General features: G+C 51.1%; 1 protein-coding gene across 1 annotated transcript in view; it reads left to right on the forward strand.

Annotated features, from left to right (window-relative positions):
* The first annotated feature begins 295 nt into the window (after window positions 1-295).
* TMEM63B (transmembrane protein 63B) overlaps window positions 296-22,724 on the forward strand; it is a 70,276-nt gene continuing 47,847 nt past the window's right edge. The window contains exon 1 of the mRNA XM_065401639.1: window positions 296-423. The gene's annotated coding sequence lies outside the window, so the exon portion shown is untranslated. The remainder of the gene's footprint in view (window positions 424-22,724) is intronic.

Consider the following 22,724-nt stretch of genomic DNA (forward strand, 5'->3'; position numbering starts at 1 on the left):
ACAGAGGCTTTTGTAGCATGTGTGTGCATGTGAATAAATAGCCATGGGTTTCTATGATGAATGGGGAATTTCTGCAAAGCGATACCCAGAATTGTGTGGGGCTTGTGGGTTACTTGACTGTCACATTCGGTAGCTCTGCAAACATCCATGACTTAGCATTTTAGGATTTCTGAGGGTGGGAGGAGGTGAGTGGATGAGCACGTGAATGAGGGGGTGGGGGAATGACTCGGCTGCAGGGGGTGGGTGGGGCAGAGGGGAAGGACATGTATGAAAACAGTCATACATTATCAGGACGTCTTTCATCCAGAAGAGCTGCAAAGTGAAACCCTGGGGAAGCTTACTGGGAGCGAGGACTAAATGGAGGGCCGCTCTGCGAGGGCTTGAACTCCTCCAGGGGCAGTGAGGTTCTTCCCGCTCCCCAAGGTAAGAGAGAACATTGGGCTCAATGTGGAGAGCTGGGGATCAATTTCTAGAGGCAGCCTCTCGGCTTGGAGCTTGCTCCTGTTCTCCCAAGATGTGTGCTCTGCTCTGCTTGTTGTTCGCACAGCACAGAGGGAGGTGAAGGTTATTTGGGGGCAGAAAATCCAGCCAGGTCCTTTGGCTGTTTTATATGCTGTGTTCTCCCTTCACTGTGTCCTCCCCGGTGCCATCCTCTAACCCTTGTCATGAGCAGACTGGAGTCGTTTGGAACAAGAATGTATATCTTTAATGTGGGCTCCCCAGCCAGGGCCCTGTGCTCCAAGCTCAGCCCTGAGCAAACTTCCAACCCACGTACAAGGCCTTCTAATGGAGTCGCTCGCCCCACTGTCGTGGCGCCTGCAGGGAGAGGTCTGAGGCCCAGAAATTGATTTGACCTCCCCCTTAGGAGAACATCCTTTTTCTTGCGAGGGTTCTGAGCCAGCAGCCGAACAACATGGGGGGGGGGGGAGTGAATCCGGGAAGCACAGAGGGGGAACGGAGCCAGGGGATCCATTACAGGATAATAACGGAGTGGAACATTTCTGGCTGTTGTCAAGCAGGAAGGCATTAGCTTTCGCTAAGAGGGACAGCTAAGTGCAGGGTTCTAAAGATGGGCCCAGCATGATCGGACGATGGGACTTGTCCAAGGGAGAGTGAGCAGATGGTCTTCTGGGAAGAGCCAGGAGTAGGCATTGATGAGTTCACCTGGATGGCCTTTGAGGCTGTGATCGAGGCATCCAGTTCAAAAGCATTGTGTGCTCTGAAACACGAGGGACCACTTCCAAGCACCCAGCATGGCGCTAAGCTCAGGACCCTGAGGGTATGTCTACACTGCAATAAAACACCTGCAGCTGACCCACATTGGCTGGCTTGGGTTTGCCGAGCTCAGGCTGCGGGGCTGTACATTTGCAGTGTAGACATTCAGGCTCGGGCGGGAGCCTGGGCTCTGGGACCCTCCCCCATTGAGAAGATGGCGTGGGCCAGCCACTGCTGTTTAATTGAAGTGTAGATGTACCCCTAGAAGCCAAAGTCAGTCCCCAAACTGAGCTGTGGGGAGGTGTCTCGTGGGGGCTGCAGAGATCAATGTTGAGTCTGTTCTTATTTAACTTTTCATATAACACTTTTCATCTCCTAAGCACTGTATGCACCAATCTGAATGCTAGCCGCCTCCTGAGAGGCAGGAATAAGTGTTCTTCTCTACCTCTTAGAGGTAGGGAAACTGATCAACAAAGAGGTTAAGGGTCTGGCTTTCAGAAGTGCTGAGCACCCACAGCTCCAGATGAGATCAGTGGGAGCTGCAGGTGATTAGCACCTCTGAAAAATCAGTCCCCAGGTGACTTGCCCAAGGTGCCACAGTGCTTCAGTAGCAGAAGAATTCAGCAGTTCCTGGCTCCCAGTGCTGTGCCTTGATCTGGAGGCCACTGTGCTTTTCTTTCAAGCTAGAGATGTGGGAGGCAGTAAATGTCTATTAAAGGGGCAGCTGATGCTAAATTAGGAGGAGCTTGGAACACTGCGGACGACGGACACAATTGTGTAATGGGATGGAGAGCCGCGTGCCCCAATGCACGGAGCTGCAGCTTGGCTAGTAATGCCAGGAGGTGTGGAGGTGATGCCCAATCTCTTTGTGGTTCTGGTGCTGGCACCCGTGGGATACTGCGCTTAGTGTTATCCCAGGCTGGAGAGGCGCTAGCTTCTCTCTGTACAGCCCTAGTGAGATCAGGCGTGGAATCATTTCTGGGCCCCTAGAGCTAGAAAAATGCCAGGTATAGAACATGAGAGGGAGTTAGAAGATGGGTGATAAAGGTTCTGCTCCTCGGGAGGAAAGAACTGAGGGCAAACAGCTTGGCTCAATGCCAGCTGTGCCCAACGGGCAGCAGGTTTGTTTAGAGGCCCAGGAAGGTAGAACTAAGGGTAATGGAATAAAACCGAGCGGAAGGAAGTGTAGGCTGGATGCCTGTAGTATTCCTAATGCTGACATATCTGCAGCTGTGTAGCAATCTGAGCAGGGAAAGGGTGGAAACCCTTTTGTTTGTTTGTTAAAACTGAATGGGGGAATAGACTGTAGGTAGCCCTCCTGCCCTGGGCCTAGGGGTATTTGCTAGACGGACCAAACAGGTGTTTTACCTGGATCTCTGATTCTACCCCTCACATCCACATACCGTACTTCTCATGATGCAGATACCAGGGCTGGATCTGGCTCACTGTAGTTTGTCCCACTTAACTTCAGTGAAGTCGTGCTCCAGTGGATTTACTCACACCAGGCCTGCACCTGGCTCAAGGCATTCACCAGCTGGGCTGGAATGCTCTGCCCCGTGCCATCCAGGGGTGGCAGCCAGCCACTCGCTGCTGTGCCCACTGGTCTTTGGAGGGCTGGTGGAGCACAGCTTTGTTTCCGTGCTCTGGGATTCCTTGGGATGCCGGTGTGATGACGTAAGAAAGGGCAGGCTGCCCAGGATGAAATTCCATCCCGCCTCTTGTTCACAGGTCTGTGGCAAGATTAAAGTGACAGGAATAGAGCGTAAACAAGCCGCCAGGCTGGAGGTGGTTTTGCCCTCCCCCCTGGATCCTTGTACTTCTCCATTTCAGACTGTGGCGGACTATATATAACCCAGGAGCTGGTTGGAGGGGGATGGTCTCACCTTGTGGACTCTGGCCCTGCTGATATCTGGGCTTGTCTCTCTCACAAGCTGGCCTGTTTGGGGTGTACAGCTCCCTACTCCCTTGGCTTAATGTGGCCAGGGAACAGCAGCAGTGATCTCACTGCAATCAAAGGCATGTTCCCTCCAACGTTTCAGCGATGTCCATCCAAACCCCATGTTATGCGGCCTGGACCAGTGCAGCATTTCCTGCTCCGTTACTGCTGGTCACCCTGGTGTGCAAGTGCTCATCAGTTCCTTTTGCTCCTTGTCCCTCATGGGCGAGGTGAAGGAGCTGAGTGATGCCGCGGAATGAATCAGACAGGAGCAGAAAGGAGAGAGCTTGGGGCATGGCCTAGCACATGGGTTCTCAGCCTGGGGGCTGCAAGCCTCCCCTGCTTCCCTTTCCTTATTACCACATGGGAAGGAGATCTCCGCTAGATCTTACATAGCGTGGGTGTCGTCTTGGTATGGAAAATAACCCCTGGGAATAGCACTTAGCACAGGAGGCTGAGAGACAAGATACCTGAGATGCCTTTGCTGTGCCTGAGACTCTTCATCTGTAAAGGGGGGGGGGAGAGGTACTGCCACATGGTGAGGGGGGTGATGCTTCACTAAGGGTCGGAGGGCCCCGCGAGGCACTCAGAGAGAGGACGTGCTAGAGAGAAACAAAGCATTTGTTCTGTTGGCACACGCAGGCTCAGGTGCGGGCCATGCTAGGAAAGGCAGGTAGCCAGCTGGAAGCTCCTGGGGGGTGGGGACCCGGCTAGGTAGTAGTTTTAGCAGCTTTTTGGAGTCTGGCAGTGGCTTTCTAACAGGATTCATTGTCCGAAAGCTCCTGAAGCCAAGGAGCTCCGGCACTGAATCATCCCGCTCCTGGACAGACAGCAGGGAGTGTTCGGTGTGTGAGAAATCCGATTGGTTCCTCCAAGCTGAGGGCAAGACGCAGAGGAAAAGCTGAGCAGCAGAAACTCTGTTTGGAGAAGACTGGATTGACCTGAGTGAGTGCAGGGGACACTGCCCTGCCAGCTCTTCCCCCTCCCCCACCAGCAGTAAAAGACCGAGCACCTTCATAAAAGATTCTCGGCTTATCTCTTGCTTGCAGGGTATATTTTTCTGCTCTGTTATTGGAAACCCAGATAAAGATGTCAGGAAGCTGCTTTTCTGCTGCATAGTAATGAAGTTCTCGTTGACGCTCAGTATCTGCAGGTATCCTCTTCTAGAGAGAATGCAGACAGCTTTTCTGATTGTTGCAGCTGTTGGGTGAAATGATCAGACACAGATCAAAGCGTCATGGGACCCTTTGACCCTCGCTCTCAAAGCTTCAGGGCAGGGAGATTTATTTAGACTTTGGAGTTACTTCCTTTCAGAATACCCAGTAACAATTGCATAGAAAGCAAAGCACCTGTTTGATGTGGGATATCATCTCTGGGGATCTGATGTATTACGCAGATAATGTTTGAGAGCTGAAACAGAGTACTCAGTGGGGGCTTGCCCATACTAGGGGAAAATGGTTGTTTTGTTTAAAATTGTGGTAGCTAACGCTCCTAGTGCAGGGAGACAAGGTGGCTAAGGTAATATCTTTTATTGACCCAGCTTCTGCTAGTGAATGAGACAAGCTTTCAAGCACCAGAGCGCTTTTCTTCAGGCTCTGTGGCACTCTAAAGCTTGTCTCTTTCACGAATTGATGTTGGTCCAATAAAAGATATTACTCCACACACCTCGTCTCTCATGTTCTGGGACCAACACGGCTACAACATTGCAAACAATCATAGTGTAGCCAGGACAAGGCGTAGTTCATCATGTAACAACTAACGTGTTAAGCTATTATATTTTAAACAAACACCTTATTTCTAGGGCTGTCGATTAATCGCAGTTAACTCACGATTAACTCACAAAAATTAATCGCAATTTAAAATATTAATCGTGATTTTAAAAACTCGTGATTAATTGCACTGTTAAACAATAGAATACCAATTGAAATTTATTAAATATTTTTGGATGTTCTTCTACCTTTTCAAATATATTGATTTCTATTACAACACAGAATACAAAGTGTATAGTACTCACTTTACATTATTTTCATTACAAATATTTGCATTGCAAAAATGATAAAAGAAATAGTATTTTTCAGTTCACCTCATACAAGTACTGTAGTGCAATCTCTATCGTGAAAGTGTAACTTACAAATGCAGGGGGTTTTTTGTTACATAACTGCACTCAAAACCAAACAATGTAAATCTTTAGAGCCTACAAGTCCACTCAGTCCTATTTCTTGTTCAGCCAATCCCTAAGACAAACAAGTTTATTCACATTTACAGGAGATAATGCTGCCTGCTTGTTATTTACAATGTCACCTGAAAGTGAGAACAGACGTTCGCATGGCACTTTGTAGCGGCATTGCAAGGTATTTACGTGCCAGATATGCTAAACATTTGTATGCCCCTTCATGCTTCAGCCACCGTTCCAGAGGACATGCTTCCATGCTGATGATGCTTGTTTAAAAAAATAATGCCTTAATTAAATTTGTGACTGAACTCCTTGGGGGAGAATTGTATGTCTCCTGTTCTGTTTTACCCACATTCTGCCATATATTTCATGTTATAGCAGTCTCAGATGATGACCCAGCACATGTTGTTTGTTTTAAGAGCACTTTCACAGCAGATTTGACAAAACTCAAAGAAGGTACCAATGTGAGATTTCTAAAAATAGCTACAGCACTCCACCCAAAGTTTAAGAATCTGAAGTGCCTAGGGTTACCATACGTCCGGTTTTTCCCGGACATGTCCGGCTTTTTGGTAATCAAACCCCCGTCCGGGGGGAATTGCCAAAAAGCCGAACATGCCCGGGAAAAATACCTGCCCGGGCACTTCCTCTCCCGCGGCTGCTCTGCTCCTCCCCTGACTCTTCGGCTCTGTTTAAGAGCCGAGCTGCCCGAGCGCTACCGGCTTCGGGCAGCCCCCTTGCCTCCGGACCCCAGCCGCCGGCTGAGCACTTCCCCTCCGGGGGCGCAGGGTCCAGAGGCTTGGGGGCTGCCCGAAGCCGGTAGTGCTCGGGCAGCTCGGCTCTTAAACAGAGCCGAAGAGTCAGGGGAGGAGCAGAGCAGCCGGAGCCCGGGAGGGGAAGTGCCCGGCCGGGGGCGCAGGGTCCAGAGGCAAGGGGGCTGCCTGAAGCCCAAGCGCTACCGACTTCACGGTTTGCCAGGCAGCCTCCAGACCCTGCGCCCCCGGCTGGGCACTTCCTCTCCCAGGCTCCAGCTGCGCTGGGGAAGCGCCGGCCGGGGGCGCAGGGTCTGGAGGCTGCCCGGCAAACCGTGAAGCCGGTAGCGCTCGGGCAGCCCTTTTCGCGTATCTGGGAGGGAGGAGGGGGAGTTGGGGAAGGGACTTTGGGGAAGGGGCGGGGAATGGGCGGAGTTGGGGCGGGGCTGGGGGTGGGAAAGGGGCGGGGCCAGGGGCCATGGAGTGTCCTCTTTTTTTATTTTTTAAATATGGTAACCCTAGAAGTGCCATCCAAAATCTGAGAGGGATGGGATGTGGAGCATGATTTCAGAAGTCTTAAAAGAGCAATTCTCAGATGCAGAAACTACAGAACTCGAACCACCAAAAAAGCAAATCAACCTTCTGCTGGTGGCATCTGACTCAGATGATGAAAATAAACATGCGTTGGTCAGCTCTGCTTTGGATCATTATCGAGCAGAACCCGTCATCAGCATGGACGTATGTCCTCTGGAATGGTGGTTGAAGCATGAAGGGCATATGAATCTTTAGTGCATCTGGCACGTAAATATCTTGCAACGCCGACTACCACAGTGTCATGCGAACGCCTGTTCCCATTTTCAGGTGACATTGTAAACAAGAAGTGGGCAGCATGATCTCCTGCAAATTGTAACCAAACTTGTTTGTCTGATTGGCTGAAGTAAAACTGGGTGGACTTGTAGGCTCTAAAGTTTTACATTGTTATTTTTGAATGGAGTTATTTTTTTGTACATAATTCTACATTTGTAAGTTCAGTGAAAATGATCAGGGGGCTGGAGGGACTTGCTTACCAGAAAAGTTAGAAAAGCTAAATGTGTGCAGCTTGGCTTGGGGACAGCAAAGGGGGATGGGATAAATCTACAGATGTTGGAAGGGTGTAAAATGCAAAGGAGGGGAAAGCATTATTTAAGCATGGGACATGGGGCTAGAACTAGCAGTAATGGGATGAAATTAAGAAAAGGAAAATGTAGGTTGTTGGGAGACATTTCCTGTTCTAAGAGGCTGTAGAACCATTGCCCTGGAGAAGGGATGAAAGCGTCATGGACTGGGATTTTGTTTAAACTAGCCACTACAGAAAATCCCATAGGGACCAATCCTGCATTGGCAGGAAGACCTGGGGGATCTAGCCAATCCTTGCCTGAGTAGGACTTGTTTTGTTCCCAGCATCCCAGGTGTGTATAGTGCTGCTTAGTTAATGACCTCACAAAAGGTAGGGCCCCAATTCAGGAAAGCACTTGAGCACATGCTCGAGTCCATCTTGAATCAGGTGAGCATTTAACTTTAAACATGTGCTTAAGTCCCAATCACTTGAATGGGCCATGCTTAAGGTTAAGCATGTACTTAAGAGCATTCCTGGATGGGGATGCTTTCCTTGATTTGGGACCTTGGGGTGGGAGGTGCTGCCCAGATGACAAGACTTTCCACAGGGAGCAGGTGGCCTAGGGGGCCGCGGGGCTGTACGGTGCCTCTCCCTGTGCTCTCCAGGCTGTGTCCTGCCCTAGCATCATGACCGGGACTTTCCATGGGGAGCAAGGGTACTGGGATGTGCCAGGGCAGGACACAGCCCAGAGAACACTGGGAGAGGTACCGTGCTGCCCCAGCTCTTCCTAACAGGGCTGCAGCCCTGTGAACCCACCTATGGATGGGTCTCAGCACGTCCCAGCACTTCCTTCCCTGGCTGCAGTCCTGCAAAACTGCCTTTTGCTCATTGGCAACTGTTGGATAATGGCAACATTTTGCCGCTCACCGAGAGAGCTAATAGGTGGAATCTCCTGTAATAAGCAGTAATCGCGTATGCTTTATTTCTCAGCAGTAATTAATCTCTCGGCATGCTACAAGCCAGCGATGGCTTTCGTGGGTGCAGCTTCCGTTAATGTATGTCTTGATGAACGTCATTTCAGTAGTGATACCACAGGAGGCATTGTACTAGGCAGTGATGTCTTAGGCTAGAAAGGCCGGTCTCTCACTTTCTCACACAGTTATTTCCTATAATATGCGTGGCGCGTCTCCTGATCCAGCTTCACGTTTGGCCGTGGATGAAATCTCAGAGCAAGGATGTGGCATCTGAAACTCCCGTGTGCATGCACAAGGAGTAGATTTGTCTCCATTCCCAGGAGATTCGCTGCCTGTCACTAGGCCTGGCTGCTGTCTTTTGGGGGGCTGTTGGCTGTTGTTTTGACCAGTTGTACTGATCCTTCTGCCAGTTCCTGAGCGACATTTGGCATCTCTTGCCTCCCTGCTCTAGAGGCCAGGCTGCATTGCTCCATTCAGTGCTTTAGGGAGGAATGGATAGGATATGCAGCCCTTGGTGTTTTATGGTGCCATAAAACGCCCAGGTTGCCAGGAGATCCCTTTTCCCCACCACAGGTAACGTAAGACCCAGTAGGGCTGTGTCAGGAAGCCTGGCAGAGGTGGGTAGGATTACGAGGAGGGAGTGACTTTCTCACCAGACTGTCAAACTGTTCTGCTTTCTCTAATGTGGTGAGCAAGCCCAGTGCTGGGCACTAGGGAAGAGAGGCAAAGCGGGGTCTGAGCTCCGCCCCGAGGCAGGGTGTTTGCATGCAGGCCATCACTGCACTCTTGTGAAGTGTAGTGAGTGCAGGGAAGAGTTGCAGGGAGCTCTGAGGGAAAGGAACCCTTTGAGTGACACATGGCGCTGGCACAGAAATCCAGCGTGACCTGGCTACAAGGGAGAGGTCACCCTGTGCTCACTACCTGCTCTCCCTGAGGGCTGGGCACCCATGGGCCCATAGAGCAGGTACTTCATATTCCATGCTTAAGGAACAAGCCTGGCAGAGCAAGAGGAGGGAGCTCTGAGGTTCCTTTGTACATGATCCCCAGCTCAGGCTTGAGGTATATACTGCTGGGAGCAGAGCCGTCCATGGGCAGCAGCCTCTTGGTGCCCAGCCTGCCTTGTGGTGGGTTGGTGATCTCCGAGGGCGAGACCCCTCCCTGCAGGCCAATGGAAAGGGCCTGTGTTTGGAGGCAGGAGTTCTGTCCGCCTGTCTGGTATCCTGGCTGTGACGGACCAGTGCTGGGTGCATCAGAGAAAGGCGCCAAAGTTTCATGATGCACTGCACTGTTATGCCCCCTTTGGGGTTGAGGAGCAAGTGGCCTCCTAACCTCACCTGTCGAGGCCTTGGAGCCTGGTCCCTGGTGTTCTCTCCACGTTAGTGTCACTCGTTGGCAGAGGGGCAAAGCTTCTCCTTCCAATGAGCATAGTTCGAAGTTTGGGTCAAGTCCAACTGCACCTTTGACCTCTTTCTGTCTTTCCATGGGCACCCTTTCAAGTGTCAGGCCCGGGGCCTGCACGTCTCTCAGGGTGGAATCCTGCCATTCACCCCACTTTTCGATTGAATCTCCAGGCTACAGCACCTCTGTGTACCAACCAGGAGTCCTCAGCAGCACCAGCTGGGTGTGGCACCTGCAAGAGACTTCCCTTTGGGAGCTGTAACCTGTCGTTCAATGCAGAGACACGGAACAGCCTCTTCAAAACAAAGTGTCATTCATTGATCCATATGACCATAGCACTCAGGGAGCAACGGGTTAACACAACCATCCGCCAGCACCCCTGGGTCTTGCCTAAAGCTTAGCATTCCCTCAAAGCTTTGGCCTGCTGGGGACCGGGGTTCAGGCTGCTTCCCTGAACACGCCGCCTCTGAGTCCCCGGTCTCCCACTGAGCTTCAGGGGGTGTCTCTTTACAACCAGGCAGGCCCCTTTGTTCTCTGTTGTCCCCAAGCTGGGGCCCCTTCCCCTTGCCAAACGGCTCTGGTGAGCACACTGGTCCTTGCTGGTCTCCCTCCACACCTATCATTGTCTTCTAAGTGTTGGTGGCTTTCTGAAGCCATTGAACTGCTTTCCTGGGACATGCGACTGACTCCTTCACACCACATGGCAGAAGTCCCACCATGACACCAGCTGGCAGGTACAGCTCTCTCCCACTTTCCTCACAGCCAGCAAAAGGGGTTGGGCTGCAGTTCTCTGGCTACCCCTGGAGCAGGTACAGCATCAGGGCAAGCTTCCTCCTACCACCCTCACCCCTGCCCTGGCAGCATCCTCCCTCAGGGCATTCACACTCTGTGTTCCTGTCACTCCTTGGTATGTCACTGCTGACACTGGCAGCCCAGGGGGCCCCGGGGTTAGTGCTGATTGGGGTGAGTATTATCTGGCCTGAGACCCCCCTAACTCACTCCAGATGGCAGGTGAGCCTCTCCAGCCACTGGATAACGTCATGGTGGATAGATCTGTGGCAGCAGCTGGGCTGGCTGTGCCTGAACTGAAGGGGTAGGGACGGAGCCTGCATTCCGCGCTGACACATCCCTTCACTGTGATCTTTGTTACCTCAGAGATCCTTGTCCAGTGGCAGGGTTTCCACTCCTGGTCCCGGACGTACCTGGGGACCTATGCCTTGCCTGCATGCTTTTCTTTACGCTCTGCTCCAGGCTGGTTCGGGCTGTCATTGCTGTCAGTCTCTCTTGGACTGTGTGTCTGTCTGTCTGAGTCGTGGAGGTAGCTGAGGGGCATATTGGATACTCTGGCTCCTGTTAATCTTCCTCAGCCGACGTGGCACGCCTGTCCCAAGCTGCTCTCCTGTTGCCCTGTAATCATCCTGGCTTGCTGGGTGGTCTCTGGCACCAAGGGCCCTTTGCTGATGTCGACTGTCAGTCAGGAGCTCTTGATCTCGTTCCTTCCTGTGCTTTAGCTGCCAGATCTCTTTTCATGGAGGGGTTGCTGGGGGAGCCGGACTCTACCCGCTGCTGGGCTGTGGCTGTGTTCGCCTTTCCTCTGCACCGTCCCGTGCAATGGCTCCATCTACTAACTGGTTCCCGTTGTTTGGCTTCACAAGCTAGTATCTGACACTGGCTAGATAGTTAGTTAGTCCTGACTCTGCGACCTTGCCTGACCTCACTCCTCTGCATTCCTCTCTTGAGCCACTGCGACCTACCAGACAGTTCCCTGCAGGTGAGAGTCCCTGAGCGAGCGCCTCCCAGGAGCAGCAGGGATGGGGAAAAGGGGCATGGCCATCTCCCGCCTGCAAACACTTTGAACTACAGCGTGCTGTGTCTGGTATTTCTTTTGGTTTCTAATGAAGTGGATAAAAAGGTCTGCAATCTGCAAACGGCCTCTTTAACCACAGAAACTAAAAAGCATCCGTAGGGAATCGGGTACCAGGTCCCTGCCAGCAGACCTGAGAAATAGCTAAAGCTGGAGGCAATGCAGTGTCCTGGACTCTGCTCCAAACTGCTGCCTGCATTAGCTGCTAGAAACCATCTGCCTCCAGCCCGTTCAGGAGACTTTTTATTTCCCCTTTCTTTTTCCTTTACCTCTTCAATTTTCCAGCTGGAGGACTGAACAGTTCAGGGGCATGAGGGGATAACTGGGAACTGTAAAGCACCTCACACCGATTTGTGGACGATGTTAAATATTTTCTGGCTACAATCCTGGAAACGAAGCCCCAGCTCCTTGTGTTCGGAATTGCCAAGTGCAGCTTTTCAGTTAAATGAAGAAAGACTGTAATCCCCTGGGGAAGGGATTGCCTTTTTGTTCTGTGTTTGCACAGCGCCTAACGGGGTCCTGGCCAAGACTGGAGCCCGTAGGCGCTCTGGAAATACAAATCATAATATTAATGGAGTGCTTTGTTAAGAGAGCTACTCCTCAAACCACAAGACGCCAGGCTCATGTGGGGTTTCCTGCTCCCTGGATATCAGTGGGGTGACAGCGACAGCCAAAAGGGCATCATCAAAGAAATTCTACTGTGTTGGGCAGAAGATGCCCGTATGATTCTGAGAGTGGAAACTCCAGCTGAGATCCCGCACCAATGAGTGTTATGTGAAAAGGCAGAGAGAAGCCATCTGGGATCTTTCTTCCTGCTGAAGATGTGATGATCGTAGGGAAACTCAGTACTAGTGAACTCCAGTCTACTTGAATCCAGCCCAGTGAGGAACTGGGGACCCTCATAATTCACCAGCACCCAGGGAGGTGAGATTTCAGAAAAGCAAACTCTGAGAAACGAAGGCATCTGGTAAATAAGGCCCGATGAGATGAAGTTTTAAGGCCCATGCATATGGGAGAGGGCTTTGTGATCCTAAAAAGCACCAGAATGAAGGTGTTGCCCACACTGGGATTTCATCAGCCAGTGCCTCAGGATTTGCATTCATACAGCTTACCTTGGTGTGCGTTGCAAATCGCACTGCAGCAGCATTAATTGGGTCTACTGGAGGAGTTAGCAGTGATGCAACTATGCTGGCAGCTGAAATCCCAGTATGGACAAGGCCTAAGGTGCAACAGGCCAGGGTTCTTCCGAAGATGCAAGGAAGAACAAGCAGCCAACGTGACCTTGATGGACGAGATCAAAAATCTGATTTAGAGATGGAGCGGGGGGGAGAGAGGAGAAGCTCACAAATCTGGACTGTAAATGGATTCCTGGAAAGCTGAAGTAAAATGTGCCTAGTAGCAATCTTTGTAAAGCAGGAAAAAAGTTACACAAACAACTATTTATTTATTTTATTGATTGCATTTCCATAGCACCTGGGAGCCCCAGTCATGGACCACGACTCCTTTGTGCTAAGTGCTGTATAAACACAGGGGGGAAAAGACAAACCCTGCCCCAAAGAGTTTACAATCGAAGTACAATTACTGCCCCTTGAGTCTGACTTCTTTGTTCTAGAACCCTACTGGCTTTAGAAGAAAAAAATCATTGAGCACCTTACAGGGTAATGGGAACCTGGGCAATTCACAGTATTTGCAAGGCGGGATGTGATAAAGCGCAGCTAGTCAGATGAACTTGGTGGCTTTCTGGTAGAATGACAGACGGCATGGCTGATGGGAAAGTGACAGGTGGATGTATTTGGAATTGAGTAAAGTGTTTGATTCAGTGACTCATGAAACCAAATGCTCCAGATTTAATGCAAATCAGCTCAGCTATGACGCTGTGGTGGGTGTGTGTGTGTGTGGACTGAAAAGTAGCTGAAGATCACAAACCAAAGGAAGCAGTTGGATGGCAAGGCCTTGCCTTCACTGCTTAAAAAAAAAAAGAAAGGTATTTTTACTGAGGGATAACTAATCCACATTAGCTATCCTGCAGTAAAATCCTAGTACAGATAAGGCACCTGTAGCTTTTACTGTACGGTAAACTAGATGAGGTCAACCATGGCCCAGAGAATAGTGCTGATCTTTCCTAGCTACAACATGGTAAAAGCTACAAGTGCCTTTGTGTCCACTAAGATTTAACAGCGAGAGAATCTCACATTAGTTATCTCGCTGTAAAGAACCCCATCTTTTTGGCCGTGAAGACATAGCCAAAGTGGGAGATATCGCTGAAGACTGAAGGGAGCAGTGTTATTTCTGGTCATGGTTAATATCTTCACTGATGATCTAGAGGGAGGAGTAAACAACACATGAATGACATTCGTAAGGGCTATTAAACTGAGAGGAGCTGAGAATGCCAGCGAGGACAGGAAATCCAAAGGACTTGGAGAAAACTGAAAAATAGGCAGGAAATAACTGAGGTTGACCATGGAGAGGAAATGGCCCTAATACACCTGAGAACGATCCAGAACAGTAATGGCTGAAAGACTTCAGGCTGACAGCAGATCGATAGGCGTCTACAATGAGAGATGGCCGAGAAGAAGACCTCTGCATGCAGAGCCTTTAAGCCACAGTATGGCTTGGATTCACCCACACCTGGAATCCTGCATTGCATTCTGGGAACCTTTAGTAGAAAGCTATTGAGAGATTGGCAGGAGTTCTGCAAAGAGGAATTAGAATGACTAGTGTTCTGGAGGACCTGAAAAGAGCTAAAAATATGTAGCTCAGCTAGGCAACAATTATAAGAGAGAGACGAGGGGATGAAATGTTGTACTAATTATATGAAGCTCACGATTTTCACAAGCGACTCGTGATTTTGGGTGCCCAACTTGATTTCACAATGAGTTGAACACCTGCCTCTAGCAACCTGGCCCCTTTAGGGGTCTCAAGCTGAGCACCCCAAATCACGAATCGCTTGTGAAAATCTTGGCTGAACTGTGCAGACACGAAGGAGGGAGAGGAATTAGTCTGGCAAAAGGGGATTTAACTGGGAGGAACTGGGATGAAATTAAGAAAAGGAAATTGTTATTTTAGACTGAATCTCAAAAAAAAAAAAAAAAAATCTTCCTGACCGTGAAATCTCTCAGGCTGGGAAATAATCTCCCAAAGGCAGGGGAGAGGAGCCCATTGCTTGGCACCCTTCAGACTGCTCTGGCCAGAGCTCTAGACTTTGTAGTGTAGGGCACAATCCTGTACTGGGCCCCAGTGATGGGTTAGATTTCTAAAAGCTGTTCTCCGTGTCTGTGACTATGTCTACAGACTGCAATCAGAGGTGTGACTGCAGCCTGTGTAAACATTCCTGAGCTAGCTTGGATCTAGCTGTCTATTGATTTAAAAAAAAAAAAATAGCAATGAAGCCGCAGCCCCACTGGGCTGTACCAGCCCGCCCAGGACTTGTAGCTGTGCTGGGAGTGAGACATCTGGGGCCTGATCCGGAGCCCACTTAGTCCATGGAGATATTCCAATGGAAGTAATGCTTAGCTCTTAGATGGTGCTTTACTAGGTTCTGCCTAGCCCTACCCCGTTTCCAGCCACCATAGGGTTGTTCCCTCTGTATACTGTCCAGTGCTTTGTCCAATCTAGTTTTAATTATCCCAAGTGATGGGGTTTCTGCTGCTCCCCTTAGCAGATGACTCCTCAGCCTAGCAGACTGCATTTCTCCCTGCTCCCGCCAGCTTGTCGATACTTCTCTAGCACTGAATTGCCCAGCAGTGAATGCTGGGCTTGGGGTCTGGTCACAGCTAAGTCCTATTGTATGGGCAGCTCCAGCCTCCTTGCGTGCAGCCAAAATGATACTTGCTCTTTCTTCTTGCTGCTGTCTTGCATTAGAGGCTCCTGGCTAATTAGCAAGCTCAGCCATTTGCAAGCCTCCGAACCAGCTGCTCACAGAGCCATACTGTTCTCCCCAAGGATTATTCTTAATGGGCAGTATCTTTCTGCTCTGTGTGACTTGCAGATGATACGTTCTGTGCAAAGTTGCATTGAGCGAGTTCCCCGGGCTCCCTGCTAACAGAGTGAAAAGGCTCCCAAAATGCACCGATCATCATCAGCTCCATTGCCGCAGCAGTTCAGTGCTCTCTAGGGACATCTGCACTGCAATTAGACACCCGCTGCTGGCCCGTGGGGCTCGGGCTGCAGGGCCGTTTAACTGGGGTGTAGATGTTTGGGCTCAGGTTGCAGCCCGAGCTCTGGGACCCTCCCAGCATCCTAGACCCCAGGCTTCAGCCCAAGCCCAAATGTCTACACTGCAGTTAAACAACCCCCTAGCTTGAGCCCTGCAGGCCTGAGTCAGCTGGCACGGGCCAGCCACAGGTTGTTAATTGCAGTGTCGACGTGGCCTGAGCATTAGTGAACCTAGTGTGCCATGGGGAGTTGCGTACTCTAGTGGCTACCACCAGAAGGATGGGCTGGGTTGTCGTTGCTTGTTGAGCGCCTGGTCTTGGACTGGGAACAGCACGGTGAAGCTCCTGACGGGTGTTGCAGAACGGTGCAGGAGTAGCTAGGATGGGAGGCTGCTGCTGAGCATGCGTGCAAGACCTTCCATGCTTAATTGTTCCGTGCCGACAGAACAGCAGTGTTATTGAGAGGGAGCCTGGGCTGTGGGGCCCACCGGGAAGCCCACAGAGGCAGAGGGGACCTTGGTGCCATAGGCCTTGCCCTGTCAGCAGCAGCATCCTCTCACACACAGAATAAGCCTCTCTTTGCTGCTGTCACCTGGGGCCGGGTCCTGTGATCCCAGTGTGGGTCTCCCTCAGTCACTGGCTCCCTTGTGAAGTCAGGCCCAGGCCCGTGGGGGAGGACAGGGTTGGGGTTTCATTTCCTTTTTGCTTCCAGTGCCTTGGCTGAGGCTGTGGCCTCTCCAAACCCACAGATGGTTTCAGTGTCAAGAAGCGCTGTGGTCAGGACGTGCGCTGCTCAGCTCAGTAGATGAGCCAGTGCGACCGTAGGGCTGCTGGGTAGCGGGAGAGAGAGTTCCCCACCTGCTCCTGCAGCTCCCCAGCTGGCTGGCTGACCGCGCCGTGGCTTCTGGACTTGCTAGTCCAGCGCTCGGGCACCTCAGCAAGGCCCGCCTCGCAGAGATGTTAGGATGAAGGCTGTCATGGCTGCTGTTCCAAAGTGCCTGAGCCCCACACTTTCCAGAGCGCGTGTCTGTCTGTCTCGCTCACCGAATCCCAGCAGGAGCAAGGGCCAGGATTCTAAGGTCAGCTGAGGAGCAACGCAGATCTGCAAGGCGCTCGAGTCTGGAGGGCCGGGGTTGCTCTCCGCCACAGTAGAGTTCAGTCCCAGGGTAGACTGTCTCCTCAACAAGTAGCTCATTGTCAGCTGCCCTGCCAGGGCCTGTCTGGTGTCAGCCCCTGCTGCCCGGAATGCCAATGACTTGATGACTGAATGGGAGTCAGCCTCTTTTGCCACTGTGTCTCAGTCCGCAAGGTGCTGGGCTGAGGAATTTCACCCAATCCTCTCCAACCTCTCCTTCTCCCTCCCCACCCCCATTCATCTTGCCTTTGTAGAGCTGCTCAGTGCTCAGATGGAGTCTATAGAGCATAGCCAGTGATGCTAGAAACTATTTGATGCTCTGGGTGGAGGAGACCTGTGCTGGTTAATTTCTGCAGCCTAGGGTTGGCGTTAGAGCTGCACTGTTAGATCTGGGTATGTTCCGGAGCACTGTAGCTTAGTGGCCTGGCCTGAGATCTGGGAATGGATCTGGCTCTGGGATTCACTCTCTGTTCTTGATGCCTGCAGATGGATGCCTGGGGGGGTGTGAAAGTGTTAAAGTCTCCAGTGAGGATGCGTTCCCAATACAGAGAGACTTCTAACGGAGGGTGCTGGTCTGGGGGAACTCAAGCCATGAACTACTGTGGAATATGAGACAGCTACATGCCCTCTCTGCAATGCTACCTCAGGGCCTTGGCCCTTTTGTGCCTGGCGTGGGGGCAGTGTTAGTCATTATGAAAGGATGTGTTTTGATGAATGGATTATATGTATTTGACAATCCACTTGGCGTGTAAGGGGCTATTAAAGCTGTAAACAAGTCTATATGAGAGAGTCATATAGTGAGTGCAGAAGGAGCAGGATGGTCCTGAGGCCAGAGCGCAGGATGGAGACTTGGGAGAACTTGATTTGATTCCTGGCTCGGTCACAAATTCCTCAGTGTTCTGTTCTGTGAAATGGGGGGAATGATGCTGCCCTACACGCCCTGCTGGAAAGCTAAATTCATTGTCTAGGCAGTGCTTTGGTGTCTGGGGCTGGAAGGGCCGGAGGAGGAGTGATTCTAAGGTGCTGGCACCAGCAGCCCCTCCCTCTGCCCTTCAGCTGGCTCCTGAGTGTTCTGTGACTACAGAAATGTAACCGGTTGCAGTGACCCAGGGTGGGTGGAGTTGGGCCCCCACTCCAACAACGAGGGTATGCTAACGAGCACATTACCTTCTCCTCCCACCTTCCCTCTCCTTTCCTGGCAAAGCCTGATGCCCATAGTAACACCTTCCTTCCCCCCCCCCCCCCACCTTGTCTGAGCTCCATGCTTACCTACAAGCAATAAGAACCCAGGAGGTGTTCCCTGGAAGTGGCTGAACTGTGGCTAGAAGAGCCCCTGGCCAGGCAGCTATTCCAGGTTATAAAATGTAGATAGGGGAGTGAGTCTCTCCCCGCCCCTGGAGTTTCCAGTGAGGTTTCTACAGGGAATTTCTAGAGGCTGGATCATCATCCCCCACTAGGTGGGAGGGTGAAACATACTCTGGGTAACGGCCACAAACTGCGAATTGTGACACAGATGGATGAATTGTGCCATTAATGCCTGTGCAGCACTGAGCAGTCTCATCCTTACTGTTGCCACTTCACTGCCCTGTCCTGGCCCTTTTCCCTCCACATGCTGGGCCCTGCCCCTCCAGACATGCACAGGCCTCAGTGGGCTCGATGCCAGGCTGCAGCGTGTGATGCTGGGTGCTTTCCCCTGCGCTGTGTTGCTATGGCCATATGTACTTCCTGGGCTGTGGCTGGCAGCCTGGGGCGGGAGGTGGGGCTGAGAGGGGAGTTCCCTTGTCCAATGGTTCTGTGTTCCAGGGCAGAGCTGCACCTTGGGGAAGAGTCAGACATTGGGGGTGGAGAGTTTGGGTGCAGGGATGGGCCTCTCTTGTTGCAACATGGGGTGTTTTATTTTTCATAGTAGGAGCCATGCCCCCAAGCCCCAGGGCGGCACCCCCGACAAGCCCCCCATGTTTACTCACACTGGCACCTTTGCCTAGCCTGAAATAGTCCATCTGATCTATGGCTCCCCCTCTGGAGGCATGTGGTGTGCATTAAGCCCTAACCAATGCCCTTGTGACTGACACTGTCCTCATCATGCTGATGAGTAGGGAGGGCACCCAGAAGCAGCTGTGAAGCGTCACAGGCCACATTGTTGTTCCTGGTGTCCCTGGAGCTGCTGTGTATGATGATCTGTCAGCTGCACAGTCCCAGGCCAGTAGCATGTGCTCTGCAATAGCCAAGCAGAGTAGGGAGGAGAGAAGTAGCAGCAGTGTTAGGGGAGCTGCCCAAAACTGGTAGAACCGGTCTGTTTGGGGCAGGGTCTGTATCCCGGTTAGTGGGGCAGCTCATCATGTCTGTGGAACGTCTCTCTGTCACGGCAGCTGATTGCCAGGAATGTCATGCAAGGTTTGACCCTGATTCCCATCCAGGAAGCCTGCACTCCCTCCCTTTCTCTTTGCCTTTCTTCCTCATTCCTTTATCCTTTTACACGCTGAATCATGAAACTCTGGGCAAGCCTGGGAGAGGTGAGGAGACCCTTCCTCTGGCGGGATGGGCATTTAAAACTCCCGAGCACCTGCTCAACGGATGCATGAGGCACAATTCCAGCCACGTAGTCCAGTTCCGACCCAGGCGGTGCAAGTCCGGTGGTGGGTGTGTTTGTGAGAGAGCAGTGTTATACCCAGTGTACCTTGGGAGAAGCAGAATAATCTACAGTCATAGAGCTGGGTAGAGAAGTAGGATCTAATTTGCCCATCAGCCTCCTGACCTGAGACTCCCAAGTCTCCCTTAGATGGAGGAGAACCCCTCAGGGAGGCCGATCTGTAGCTGCCGGCATGTGGTTGGTGCTGGTGGATCTAATTATGGTTCTCAGGTCCTGCTGACTGGACATTTATGGGTTTGGGCACTTTCTGGGAAATTGGTTACTGAGCACCCCCACCAGAGCTGTGAGGAAGACAGATGTGTCTTTGCCCGCACACCCTATTGGAGCAGAGGTGTGTTTTCCTGTGGTCCCGTCTCCAGCAGGAACAGCGTGAGATGTCTGCTGCCCAGAGGGAGCGTAGCCAGCTGGTGCAATTCCTGTCGGTTCAGCTGTCTGGGAGAGCCATGCCCACGGCTAATGCTCTGGCTAGCCAGCTGTTGAGGCTGTATCCAGGAGCAGACGTAGACAGTGCGTGTATGTTAAGCTGTCTGCTCGGGCAGGTTGCGTGAAACTGTCGATCCAGCCTAAGACCTGGCTTTCACCTTCCAAGCAAAAGGCTGATGTGGGTGGCGCTGGGAGAGAAATGGTGAGTGGCATTTCTCCAGCCGATCCCCAGGCCTGTACCCAGAGTCTATTCCAGGGGGCACAGGGAATCCTCCCCCATGAGCAATACCCAGAATGGGCACAGTGCTTCCCCTCCTGGTTCCACGGGCATTCACAGACTGAGGGACCTCGCTCCTGCCCAGCCATAAAGGCTTGGGCCATTCTTGGGATTCTTCTCTCACCCCTGTTCATTGGCCGGGAGTAAATGTCACTGCCCATTGCTGTGCCAGGGCTGGGGACTGTGCTGCGCCTGGCACTCCAGTGCCACAGCTGGGCTGGGGCAGGGGACAGCTTTTAACTGAACAGTTGCCCTGTCTATCTTCCATCCTTGCCCAGTGGCTTAGGCTTGAGGGCAGCTCCCCTTCTGTCCTCCTTGACCACACACCACACTTTTCAGGAGTTGCATCAGAGAGAGGGGGCGAGGAAATCCCCCACCTCAGCTAGCCTGGGAGAAAGCTGACAATGGACATGGTAGCGTCCGCTGGTGTCAGTGAAGGAGATGGGAATTGTCACTAGAGACAGGTGTACCAGTACAACGAAATAGCAGTGAATAATTCTACACTGCAGCCCAGGGATGGATGAGAAAGGACCAGAGATAAACCTCTCCCATCTCTCCGAGAACCCAGCCAGAGCTTCCGCCCTTGAACTAGCTATTTAACACCCAGGCCATACGTGCCTGATGTGTCCCACTGCTGACAAGGCACTGGGAGTTTGCGGCTTCTTGGGCTCTTCTCTCCTCTGCCCCTCAGGAAACTCAGAGCAGACTCAGCATTACTTAGTCACTGAGCTCCCTGACGTTGCCTGATTTGCCAGTTGTTAATGCCCAGTGAGTCACGAGGCTACAACTTGGCCCCTCCTGGTTCCCAGACCTCGTTTCAAGCCACAAGACCAGGTGGTGACCGGCTGAGCTAATCAGGTAGTGGTGAAAGCTTCAAAGCACTAGGTAGGTACTGAGTGTTGCCACTGTGTTGGGGTCCATCATTTCTGGTCTGTGTACCACCTGAGACGTCCCCATTAGGAGGCAGAGAGCTTGGAGGTGGAAAGGAGGGGAGAAGTCCTTTTCGGAGTCATTGCAGACTCTCCAGACCACTTAGGCAGCTGAAAGCCCTCTGAACCAGTGCTTCCCTTCTGCACGCTTGTCTGTCTTTGTAGCTGACATGAACCACAACAGGGCATACCTGACATGGCAGTTTTACTTCTTTCCTTGGCCAGTACCTTTCCACGCTGGTATCTAGCGATTATGCAAGAAAAACTCAGCGCGTCCAAGCAAAGCCTGTCTGAACTTGCAGTGCTGGCACCAAAGAACACCTAAATTTATCCCATGTGAGAGCTGGAGGCTTCTGCTTCCAGCCACGCACCAGAACTAGGGCTGTGTCTTTAAGCAATAAATGCTTTCAAAATGTGCTGCCAATTAATACTAATGCTCTGCACTAATTTAATCAGCTTCTATATCAGAGAAGTCCAAGCAAGCAAGAGCTGTGCATGGTAGGTTGTTGGGTTTTTTTAAAGGCACTGGGGTGACCCTGGGAACCACAGACCAGTGAGCCTAGCTGGTTGGAATAATTTAAAAATGGTATTCTAAAACACTTAGCTCTGGACTAACCAGTGTAGCTTCCACAAAGGAAAATCATGTCTCATTAATCAATTGGGATTCTTTGAACATGTCAGTAAAATAGTGGTAATGGAGATCGGGTCATCCTAATTTACTGAAACAGTCAAAAAGCCTCTAATAAAGTCTCTCACAAAAGGCTATTAAGGAAACTAGTGATGGGAGGAGATGTACTGTCATGGATCAGAAACTGGCTAAGTGACCAGTAACAAAAAATTGGAATAAATGGTCAAATTTTCAACATGGCAAAAGGTTGAAAGCAGGGTACATGACATACAGCTAAGTGAATGGGCAAAATAATGGTAGATGAAACTCAATATTGAGAAATGCAAGGGAATGCACATTGAAAGGAATAACTTGTATATTGTTCAGCCATCTCAGGTTCTAAATTAACTGTAATACTCAGGGGAAAGACTGGGATGGTTCATTAACAACTTCTGCTCATGATCCTCAGATGCATGAGGAATAGGATAGAGAAAAGTACTGAAAATATTATGATTCCATTATGTAAATCAATGGCACAGCCTCATCTGGTAGGTCAGAAAAGTCCTTGCAGGCAGAGGAAGTATTCAGAGATGGGCAAGAAGAATGAGAAGCGGCTGGGAAAAACTTTGCATGAAGAGAGATCAAAATAACTGGGACTGTTTTTAGTTCAGAGAGGAGGCACATATATGTGGACATAATGGTGTATACAACAAAGAATGGTCTAGGGAAGGGAGAGTGGATGCTCTTAGGCTATGTTGACACTAGCACTTTTGTCGGTCGGGGTGTGAAACCCCCCCACCCCCCAATTGACATAAGTTACAGCGACAGAAGCACTGGTGTGGACAGCCCTGTCAGCAGCAGATGCTCTCTCACCGACATAGCTACCGCTGCTCATTGGGGTGGTTTAATTATGCCGATGGGAGAGCTCTCTCCCGTAAGCATACGGCTGCATCAGTAAAGCGGTGCTGCTGTAAGGTCTCCAGTGTAGACATAGCCTCATTTACTCTTTCTTATAACACAAGTGAAAGGAAAATTGAAAGGGAATGGATTTTAATATGGATAAAATAATATGGTCTGATTCGGCATAATTAATCTGCGGAACTCACTGTCACAAGAAGTCATTGAGGCCAAGAGTGTAGCAGGA

Source organism: Emys orbicularis, chromosome 3 (assembly GCF_028017835.1).
Source record: "Emys orbicularis isolate rEmyOrb1 chromosome 3, rEmyOrb1.hap1, whole genome shotgun sequence".
Classification (NCBI taxonomy): domain Eukaryota; kingdom Metazoa; phylum Chordata; order Testudines; family Emydidae; genus Emys; species Emys orbicularis.